The sequence below is a fragment of the Colossoma macropomum genome, unplaced genomic scaffold (assembly GCF_904425465.1).
Source record: "Colossoma macropomum unplaced genomic scaffold, Colossoma_macropomum, whole genome shotgun sequence".
In the NCBI taxonomy this organism is placed as follows: Eukaryota; Metazoa; Chordata; class Actinopteri; order Characiformes; family Serrasalmidae; genus Colossoma; species Colossoma macropomum.
In genome coordinates, this window is record NW_023494795.1 from 8,547,958 (window position 1) to 8,560,404 (window position 12,447).

A 12,447-nucleotide genomic window follows, 5' to 3' on the forward strand; every position below is an offset into this window, starting at 1 on the left:
TAATCCTAAGGCTTATTATCTAGTATCTACTATTTGTTTATTTAGTAACTACTTTAAAACTAATATGTAGGTTGTACAGTTATACGAGAGATGAGTTAGAGTCTGTAGCTGCCTGTGGTTCCTTGGAGTTTAAGGGCATTCATTTATCAAACAAACAAAAAACAAATCAATCAATCAATCAATCAATCAATCAATCAACATATTAAAGTGTGAGCAATCTCAAAGGTACATCAGATGATTTTACAGTCTGTATAATTGATTAATTAGCTAGTTCATTAACTAGTACAGGCGGTTTTTACTGTGCCTTTAAGACTGATATATGCAAATGAGCTCTGTTCTGATTGGCTGTATTGCACCTCATTCAAAAAGCAGTACGAGCTGAAACACTATTCAGAAATTGTGCACTAAAATTTAAATGTTTAAGTTTGTAAGTGTTAGCTTATTTTGACTTCAGATGTACAAAATATAATGTATTTATGTAAATATTTAGGTTTTTGTGACATCACAGCACCAATGAATTCAAAACACAGTTTTCATATATACACTAGGGAGTGTATAAAAACTTTAACAGTGTTTGTGTTCTACATCAAAATCTTTTACTTAAAAAAGCAAGGAAAATTCCGTTTCATGTGATACGGGCACCTTTAATCAACAACACAAACAAACATAAAACGTAATTGTGTGGACATACACAAAGGTGAAAAGTCTGGCAGCAGGGGTGCTGGACAAAACCTGTGAATTAACAGTAAAAGTATGTTTTCTCAAAGATGGTAAAAATCTGTAAAATTACAGTCATTAAATTTTTTTTAGAAATACCGGCTTTTACTGTAATTCAGCAGTTTCTCTAGTTCAACTTTCACTGTAAAACTGTAAATTTACAGTGTTGATTTTATAATAAAATGCTGGTGTGGTATTTTACAGCATCATACTGTAAAAAAACTGGGCATTTAGAGCAGTGCACTGGTTTACAGTACCATACCAGACAACTCAATTTACAGTAATTTACTGGCAGCAGAGTTGGTAGTAAAGTACTGTAAATGTACAGTAAATAATTGTAAAATAATATACAGAAAAATACTGTAAAATATTTACAGTAAATTTACCGTCAACTCTGCTGCTGGTAAATTATGTTTTTTTGTGAATTTACATTCTATTTCTGTAAACTAACAACAACAGTGTTAAAATAAAGTATCTGTATGGTTTATTTTCCCTCAACTTTTTTCTTTCAAAAAACGGGCATTGACCATTAAATTTGACGGTGCTTTGACAGTGAAAGTTTCTTTTACGTGTACATTAGGTTGTTTTCGGCCTATGTGTTGACACACAAGCGCACACACACCAGATTTTTGCAAAGGGAAACACCCCACCCCCCCCGCCCTGAGTGTGCGGCGATGTGATCCTGCAGTCACTCTCCTGCCTCTGAAACACACTTAATGGCTCATTACATCCCAGCGCTGCCGAGCATTAATCATCGCTCTCTATGACTAATCCTGCCGCTTCGCACACTCACACACTCGCACACTCGCACACTCGCACACACACGAACGCTGGCAAAAATGCACACTCACTAATGGTGGCCTTTTAACTGCTCCGCCTCGGCGTGCCGGAATGATTATAATGGACATTCATCCGAGCGCACGGCTGCGCGGCTCTTTGTGTGTCTATTAGCTTACGGATACTGTTGCTCAAACGCTTTATTAGGTGAATGGAAGCTAAAAGCTTTCTAATAGTGATATCTCCTCATTGAGAGACTAAAACAGTAGATGATAAGGTTATTTAGAGCGCTGCATCAGTTGCTTGTCTTGTAGCACTAGACGTTGTGGATTTTACACGGTTAGGCTGCGGAGGTTGGTGGGGGGACGAATTTTACTCATGACACCTGCTCTCCACGGTAGTAATGAAAGTGGATGGTCCTTAGGCAGTGCACACACACCTTCTCCCTCTCTCTTATGCTCCCAAGGCACTGAGTACACCTCTTTGTTGCAGGAGATGAACACTATCACTCATCTACAAGTGGCTAACACTGTCGGTTTTACGGTAAAATGGAAATCAGCAGATTCACAGTGAGGAGAGGGGGCACGGTTCGTTTTTTGCTTAATCATTTAAAAAATGTTTTGTAGTACAAACAACATCTCAGCTACACATTAAAGTCTATAAAAACTTAGTTTATAAGTAGGGTTAATTGTAACAGACTGAGGGGCTTGTTGCTATAAAAGTCTGACAACTCAAAACAAAACAGAATAAGCTTGTTTGATATATATATAACCAAGGAAATGTTTCCTCATAATTCTATTATCAGATTGTCACCATCACACTACCACCACCATGTTTCACTGTTGGTATGATGTTTATACTGTGGACAGTACAGTGTGTGTAAAATGAGCTGCTAGCAAGCAATGATGGACAAAACAGGAGGAGTGAGAGCCCCTAGTAGCTTTCTTGATATCTAAAAGCCATGTAAATAACATTTACACACAATGCAAATGATTTTATAAATGTTAACTTGTTATAAAAATGAAAAACCTGCTCACTCTCCAGTTTTATGAATCACGTTTCCATCAAAATATTCTCCATCAATGCATAACTCAACTGAGGGATGTCCACAAAGGGGAGATTGCATGTATATTTAAAAAAAAAAGAGTTTGAACCAGACCAATTTTCCAATATAAATCCATAAAATACATGCATCAAAACAAATATGATAAGTGAAAAGAGGCTGTTTCCATTTTGGTACATTTATACATGTCTACAGAGTAAAATAGCACACTAAAATTCAAATTTCATTCACACCTATGCACATTTTTAATCAGTTTTAGAAAAACTTCCAAAAATTTGCTGTTTTGCGCTTCTCTTATCGGTTCCTCTAGGAGGCTTAGTTGTAGCACTGCATTAAAGCTAACCCCCCGTGTGGAGGCCGTACTTTAGCCTGGCTAGCTCTCTCTGTGAGTTATTTACATATCTCAGAACAGTGCTGTACCAGAGCCACGAAGAATAAAATATAGGTGTGAACTCAAGAAGACAGCAGATTCACAGCAGGGATGAAAAGTTACTTTTGTGGTTCAACAAGACCTCCAGGGTGAGTCTCGAGAAATGTCTGTCTGATTGCTGCCAAAATTGGCAGACGAGGTTGCTATGGGAATCTGAGAAAAAGGACTAAAACCATCTTCTACTTGAACATGTTTAACTACACAATATTCCCATGGTTACATGTTAACTCACATGAAATTGTGCCCTGGTCTCCCCTACACTCCTGCCACCAATCAGGAAATAGACACTGTGGCGTATATCACATTAGCACCTCTAATCACTCCTTCATGCAAAATGACTTCACTGCATGACTGAGATAACTGCGTGAATGAAAGCAGTGCTTATTTGAATTCATATCTATCTTCATTACCCTATTTATCTTCTATTATCCTATCAACCTTATAAAGGCCCATTAATGATGCTCAGTTAAGGATATGATGTCGCCTACATGCAACACAGTTATTCATAGAGAATAAGGTACAGTAGGAAAACAGTATTGTGAAACCAATGGCAACTGGAAGTTATTTGCTTTTGGTGTATCATTTCTTGAATGAAGACTGCTAAAGCTGATACATGGATACGACTTACGCCATATTTTAAATATATATACAAACTTCCCAATGACTTCTGTTCTAAGTGGGTTTTGGGGTTTTCCAGGGATGTGGGAAGTGATTTCAAGATGCAAGGTGTGACGTGTGCTTGTAGGATAGAGTTTGCATTATATCATTTTATTTACCTATTTTCAAAATCGGCAACAGTGTGACACCATTTATGTTTTTCAGGAAAAAAAAGCACAGCATTTAGCCGGGATGTCCTGCATTGTGCAAACTGTAAAGTTTGGTGGAGGAGGGATAATGCTATGAGAACCCTTAGTTCCAGTGAAGGGAAATCTAAATGCTTCAGCATATCAAGACATTTTGGACAATTAAATGCTTCAAACTTTGTGGGAACAGTTTGGAGAAGAACCTTTTCTGTTCCAGCATGACTGTATCGTCGATAAAGGCATGGCTGGGTGAGTTTGGTGTGGAAGAACTTGACAGGCTTGCACAGAGCCCTGACCTCAACCCCATCAAACAGCTTTAGGATGAACTAGAACGGAGATTGTGAGCCATCATTGAGTGTGTACATATACATACACACACACACATATATATATATATATATATTTATATATATATGTGGCAAAAGTATTGGGACACCTACACATTACACCCACAGAGTCCCCCCTGTATATATATATATATATATATACAGCTTTTAGATGTACCAGCATCGATAAACTTAAGCAGCAAACCCAGACAGAGCTCTTGATACCAGATGTCTTTAATTACTCTCAGCGCGAGCGTGCAGGTTTTTTCAATTACTAAGGTGACAATATGCGCAGACTACTGCATAATTATTGCTTAAATTAGACTAATAATTGCAACTGCTTAGTGGATATGACAACACAGTGTGGGAAGGAAAGGACTATTCAATCAGTGGATGTCTCTTTCAGTGCAGTTTCCAGCTAAAAAAAGTATAGTGGTAGTAATGAGTTCTGTCAAATACTATTGATCAAGCGGTATTACACTTGGCTTCTGTGTTAACATTATTTGCTAATTAATAAACAATTTAATGTTCTTAACTGCTGCTGTAATACTGAATGTTATAACTTCAAATGTGATTTGGTTATTTGTGTAAGGCTGAAGCTAAAAGAGTCTGCTAAGAATCAATACTTCATGACATTTCCTTTTGAGACTACATGCTGACGTAAAATATCGATACAGAATGTTTGCTTTAGGAAGCAACTGTAATATATATTTTCTAAGTGTAGTGTATATTAAGTATAGGTTATTTAGGTATATAGGTTAGTATTATACATCACACCCACGGGAGCTTTTATGACAGTGGTAACAGCTTCCGCTCTTCTGGGAAGCTTTCTACAAGGTTTTGGATGAGCAGAAGAAGAGGTCGGACACTGATGTTGGACGAGAGGGCCTGGCTCGCAGTCTCTATTCTAGTTCATCCCAAAGGTGTTCGATGGGGTTGAGGTCAGGGCTCTGTGCAGGCCAGTCAAGTTCTTCCACACCAAACTCACCCAGCCATGACTTTATGGACCTTGCTTTGTGTACTGAGGCTCAGTCATGCTGGAACAGAAAAGGGTCTTCCCCAAAAATGTCTTGGTCTGCTGAAGTATTAAGATTTCCATCCACTAGAACTAATGGGCCTAGGCCATCCCCTGAAAAATAACCCAATAGTATTATTCCTCCTCCACCAAACTTTCTAGCAGGACAGACAGACCCTTCAGTATGACCCATTCTACTGCCAGTGATTGTCTATGGAGACTGTGTGGACATAAGCTTGAATTTTATCCACTTGTTAGCAATGAGTGTGGCTGAAACACCTGAACTCAATTATTAAGAGGGGTGTCCCGATATTTTTGTCTATGTGGTGTATATGTGCACACTTTTTGTCCACATATATACTTAAATGAAGTAAGTAAACTGAGTACTTACACATAGTAATCATGTTGATGTAAGCTATTTCTTTTATATGGAGCCAATGTACACGTTTAAACCTACCAAGTTCTTTTAAGACACCTTTTGGACCTCTTGGTGATCATTCTGTAGCCAGAAGATGTTTGCCTTAAAAAAAGAGCAACACTTTCATATTCCTGCTGAGTGAGCTTAAGCGTTTATTGAGTGTGAGTGTAAGAATGTGAGTATATGATGTTCATTGCTAACTGCAGTGACTGAAATCATTCTACCACTCATCTCATTAAAGATAGGGAACTGATCACAGCCACTTTATCTCTCCACCGTTTCCTTTCTTCAGCAGCTGCACCGCCCACATTTAACATCCTTGCCAGATGAGCGCTCTACTTTTCTTAAAGGTCAGGAGAGTTTACAAGATCAGGGACAGGAGACTGGAACTTTTACAAAAAGTTTCAAAATTTGTCAAAATTTTGAAGTTAGTTGTAAGTTACAGGCAGAGAAATTCCGCTGAAAGTGCAGATTCGAAGCTTTCAAACAAGGAAATCACATTTGTGTTTGTAAGTAGAGGAGATTTTTATTATGATTTGAATTTAATGAAAAGTTATGGTCAGGGTTATTGTCTGGTTTCTTGGAAAGGAAAGTCACCCTTTTCATTTTCCTGTGGTTTGTCATTAGTTGACATTTAAAGATATTTTTTACCCTCTATCTGAAAATGTAATTTATTATGTGACTGTAATTAATTGTGTAATTATGTCCTTGCATTTAAATGACAATAATAACTCTGTCGACCAACCTCATAAAGTTGAGATGACCTTGGCCTGTTGAGATGTCAAGCCGTGAATGTCCTTGACCACTGCTGCCCCATATGAAGTCACTGTCCACCCCTCAGACTGTACAACTTATAGGAAAGCATTTAACAGCTCTTTAGAGTGCTGAGCTCACTCTTGCTCTGTGTTTGGGGTCAGAGAGGAGATCTATCTCCCACATAAATCTACTACGAGGCTAATCAAAGGCTAATCAAGCTTCATTAACTTGGCCGGGTCTTATCACACTAATTCATAAACGATCATTAAAGCCCAAATCAGGAGCTGCTGAAGCCGCGCTGTGGCAGCCCAGGGGCCAGTGCTGACTCAAAGAACATAACATGATGATAAGGAAGTGAACTGTTCATTTTAGTGGTTTATGTTTACTGTGCTGTTGCTATTGTGGCTCTGGAGCTTCTGGTTCTGTGATGTTGTAGGTCAAAGTTCCACCACACCAAACGAACACTCGGCCTCATTAACTGCCTCTTGTGAAAGCGCACCTAAACCAGAACGGCTTTCGATCCTTTTAACTTCCTAACACTCCACTTTCAGTATTAGCACAAGCATGATGTGTAATAGATGGATAGATAGGTAGATAGATAGACAGACAGTTGGTTGGACAATTAGATGTCCAATTACAAATAGACATTCAAACAGATAGATAGATAGATAGATAGATAGATAGATAGATAGACGGATGGACCGTCGGCTGGACAATAAGATGTCCAATTACAAAGAAACATGCAGATAGATAGATAGATAGATAGATAGATAGATAGATAGATAGATAGATAGATAGACGGATGGACCATCAGCTGGACAATAAGATGTCCAATTACAAATAGACATGCAGATAGATAGATAGATAGATAGATAGATAGATAGATAGATAGATAGATAGAATGATGGATGCTCACAGAGACTGAAAAATGGACAGATAGATAGATAAAGTGAGAGAATTATATGAATAGATAGGTAATGAAAGAAAGATACAATATTAGAGAATTAAAGAAAAGAGAAAAAAGAAAGGCAAAGGAAGAATAGAAAAAAAACAAAGAAGACTGACAAAAAGACAATAGAATCGGAAATAAATAAATAGACGCCGCAGAAAGGGAGAGAGATGCAGTCATGATACTGACAGAAATAAATAGGCTGGCATTGAAAAAAAGCAGGAGGAAATGATTTACTTGTCTTTCTTATTTCATTGGGGATTTCCAGTGTTGCCACAGAAATAGCAGGTGAGACATGTGCGTATATCTTATTAGCAGAGTGTTAGCACTGCCTGGCACGCTGATCTGAGTCCAGCTTTACTGTCTGTGTTACCACAGGCAGGACTGAGAGTCTGGACTGAGCTTGGAGAAGCTGATTTTAGACTAGCCTGCGAGAGCAGCTTCCTCTCAGAGCCTTCAGGATCACACAGCCTGATCTCCAGACGCCTCGAAGAGGCCGATCACATCCAGCTATTGATCGGGAGATGATTCCTGAGCCAGGCGGTCGTCCCCCGGTGCCATTCAGCCTTCTCACCGAGCGTCTTTGTGCTGAATGCACAACTAGCTGCTGTAGGCTGAGAGCGCGTCAATCGAAAAATGCTTATCAGGCTGAACCCGAAAACCCCAAGTGATATTTCACGATTGTCAACCACAAGTGCGTAAAACGGATATTCTGGCGCTCTGTGATTGCAAGACGTGCCTGTTTGACCTTATTGTGAGATAAGCAGGTGGCGTTGAGAGATTTTCCAGTTGAAATTTTATAACTTTCCACCCTAAAGTGAAAAAAAGGTCAGGATGCACTGCAACTACCTTCTCATTGGGTTGCAAGATATGGGCAGATTACTCCACTGGGCCAAAAAGTGAGATACGCAAGTCTGAAATAACCTCCACATAATGTAAAGGTTCTATACTAATCAAAGGTTTAAATAGAACTGTACATCCTAGGAAAGAACCTTTTAGGAACCTTTATTTTTAAGAGTGCAGAAAGATTAAGAATGCACAGCAGAACTGATGATGTGAGCCAGTTAAAAATGACCATATTATATACTATATGATGTCTATACTGTGTATTATATACTACATATACATAACTGCACTTTATATTATTGTACATAGAGTGTAGAAAGATTATATTGCTAGATATTGTGATAAAGATATATAAAATAAGCATGCAATTAAGAATGTACTGCTGAACCAATAATGTGATTTTACATATATATACTATATATTATATGCTGTATATACATTACTGTACTAGATATTATAAGAGTGTGGAAAGATTACATTGGTTTTGATACGCCTTGCAGTATGTAATCAAGAATGCACTGCTGAACCCATAATGTGAGAAATATGTCTGTATGTTATATACTGTACATATATATTGCATATACTGTACATACATGACTGTACTGTATAACGTAAGAGTGTAGAAAAATTGCATTGTTTTTTATTGTGGTTTTGATATTCATTGGAGTATATAATCATGAATGCACTGCTGAACCAATAATATGAGACGGCTAAAAATGACTTGTTATATACTGTATATTATATATATTATTGCAATATATACAGAATGTATATTAAACACTGAATACAGTAACCATGGGCAGGATGCTCAAACCTCAGCAAAAATGTGATTAACCAATCAGCAGTCTGATTTGCATATTGCAGCCTCTTACAATATTAGCATCGTTAAGGCCAGTATCGTGATTCAGAATGATATATCGTACGCGCCCAACTTAATTATCATTAGACCACTAATCAATATTGTAGCCTTTTGATCCAAGTTGTTAAGCATGTAGCAGTTGACCCCTTTCACATCAAAAAGACACTGGTGAGCTCATTCCTGACCATTTAGACGCTTTCGCTTGAAGGCCACACGGCTGAAAGGATAACAGGGAGAATGCGTATGTGTGTTTATTAAGCCCGGCTTTAGCTCTAAATGAATCCCGTGCTGCTTCTCAGGGCAAAAAATCAATAAGATCGTCTGCCTCCACCACCTTCCTCGGGGTGAGCAAGCACAGCGCATTAACTCTCTCTCACTCTCTTTCTCTCTCTCTCTCTCTGTCTCTCCCTGCTGAGACGGCATTAATTATTCATTGTTGCGACTCCATTTGCCCCTCGCTGCATGCGCACGTTACATATTCATGCTCTACTATATCAAAGGTGATTAGCAGAAGGCTTTGAATTGGTGTCATCATCAGATTCTTCTTAGACATTACTGTGACACTTCAGGTCAGGAGGAAACAACTATAGCTGGTAAGATGCATAAATAAATCATATACAATGAGAAAATCACATACAGTGATAACCAGAATGCCGAGACCATCCTTTCCTTCCTGGCCATTATAAAGGCCGTACAAGTTATTCATTTTTCACTTTACAGTTTTCTTTGAGCTCCCACCAAAAAATAGCCAAATCAGATATTTCTGAGATCTGATATAAGATAATCCACAATCAAAGGAAAATACGTCAGAAAACAAAACTGAAATTGAGACTTGGGACATCTAACAACCATCCAAGACCTGGTAGACCACCAAAACTGTCACTCTTGCTTCAGATCTGAAAAACATCCACAGTTTCTGTCCATCCTTCCACTGTGAGAAGATAACTCAACGCTATGGGTCTAAAAGGATGTGTAGCTGCCAAGAAGCCTCACTGAGAAAGGGAAGACCAGAAAGAAGAACCAGAGCACCACAACATGTAAGATGTTGGGCAAGGTTTTATGGACCAATGAGTCTAAATTTGGGATTCCTTGGAAGGAGCTGTGAGAAGTAAAAACCAACTTCAAAGACTGAACTTTTAAGGTGCAGAGAAACATACCAGAAGGTTTCTGAAATTAACAGAAGCTGTAATAAAGGCAGACTGGACACAGTGAATATTGATATTATGAGCTTTGATATTATATTTGGTTGTTGAAGCTTCTGTTTAATATATTTTTATAGTTTTCTGCTTTTTTCTTGATGCTAAAAAATGAATAATGTGTATGTAATGACTGTTTTGACCGGAAATTTCTTAAACGAAAGACTGGCCTCTGAGTATTGTAAGTTGTCAACATACAGTTGTATGCAAAAGTTTGGGCAACCCTGGTCAAATTATATGCTTTGTTGATTTTCAACTTGAAGAACGTTGCTTATATTAAAATTGGCCTGTGCAAAAGTTATGGCACATTTTATATTTCATGTTTTATTTTTTCTCCCAAGATGTTAAACCCAGCAAATGAAAAGAACTTCTGCACTAAAACTTGCAAAAAATAGCATATAGAGTTTGCTTCAAGTAGATGACGTGTTCACTTGAAAGATCAACAAAAAATGTCTATACACTGTAATATAAAATTCAATACATAACAATACATAACTTTTCTAGTGTCAAAATCTCTTAACGTGGAGTAAATCCCATCCAAATCAAAGGTCCTGGTGTGGGACTGCATGCCAGACACATGACGTGTGTGTGCTAAACCCATCCGACTGAATCAATAGCTAATACGCATGAGATTATCCATCCAGAGATAAAAAACAACTATGAAAAGGCACTAATCATCCGCACTGAATCTCAAAGACGACGCTTAACCCAGCTAAGCCTTAAAACGCTGAATATTTCAGCACATCACTCAGCAGCCATGATCAAAACATGGGAGTCAAACAAGCATGTCAGGTCAACCACATTTCAGTGCCTTCCATTCAGCAGGGAATCAACAGTGCTATGCAATTCACAGCATGTTGATCACTACTGCAAGTCTAACCTTGGAACTAGATGCAATTCAAGTGGAATTTCAGCAACTACTCAACATTCCTGTTTAACTCCATCATTAAGATGTAAATAAAGGCATTCTGAGTGTTTTGATGCAATATTTTTCATTGTAGAGAAACGTACAGACTCTAATTTCTTTGCAGTGTTGCTGATAAGAACCTGGGGTTGCAATGTCTAAAGTGCAAATGTAGCCATTTTTTTGCTATTTGAAACAGCCAGTGAACCTGTATGTATCTTCTGAGTTTTTATATGTAATGTTGATGATGGTAAAATCATGATAAATCTGAAAATATAAATATTTATGGGTACTATTTTGCCTTACAACCAGCTACAAGTACCTCTCCACCCAGAGATATTGCCACAAAAATATTAGGCCAAAAGTTTATTACAAAACTATTTAACTATTACTACTTAAAACAAAGATATCAGTCAGTTTATGTAAAAAGTTTCCATGAGGGAGCTTTTAGAGACAAACTCTTCAGACGTCTGGTTCCTATCATCACCACTGTGAACAATTCTGACTCAGTAAGTTCCCCTAAAATGCTACATTTCACACCAAAACTACTCTGAACGATTATATTAACAAGTGAACTATGCTGAAATTTTGAAAAATAGGTGCAATTCCCCTTCCAATAATTTGCTACATCTAATGCATATCCAGTTGAACTCTGCAACAAACCCTGTACATTTACATATGGATAAATGTGCCATTTATTAATTATGAGTAAGAAAAAATGTGTAGCATCCATATCCATGTGTAGCATGCATACGTCATGGCCATATTAAAGGGGAATTCCACTGATATTTCAAAATTTCAGCCTAATTCAGTCACTGAGATGTGAACAAGGTCATTCAGAGTGGTTTGATGTGAAATGCTCCATTGTAGAGATACAGTGGAGTACAGTGATGTCTGAAGCGTCTAGATATCACCTCACAGAAAACAGTTAACAGATAATCTGAAATTATGCAGAATATGCTGAGACTCCGGAGACTCCTGTTTGATGATAGTTTTGAGAGAAAATTTTGGCCTTAATGTGTTTTTGAAGTCCATTCATGGCAGAGAGGCACATGCAAGGTGTTATAAGAAAAACATCTAATGTAGGTTCTTATGTACGTTCATAGTTGCTTTGTATTGTAAATGATATATATTGTGTTTTGCCCCCTGGTTCAAAGTAAAGAAATCAGAGTTTGTCTAGAGCATTTCACCCCAAAACACTCCGAACAGCTTCACATCTCAGTAACAGAATTCCGCAGAAATTTTGAAAAATTGGTGGAATTCCCCTTCAGAGCTTTCTATGGTCAAAACTATTAGCAAAAGTGATTGCATCATGTTTGTTTTCCTGCAGTGATGCCTTCCGAAAATGTGAGAACGGAGTCACGCAATCACGGCTGTGAATGATATTT

General features: G+C 37.9%; 1 protein-coding gene across 1 annotated transcript in view; it reads right to left on the reverse strand.

Moving 5' to 3' along the window:
- The window catches only part of bach2b (BTB and CNC homology 1, basic leucine zipper transcription factor 2b), a 153,293-nt gene that overhangs the window by 53,640 nt on the left and 87,206 nt on the right, over positions 1-12,447 (reverse strand). The gene's annotated exons all lie outside the window — the stretch shown is intronic.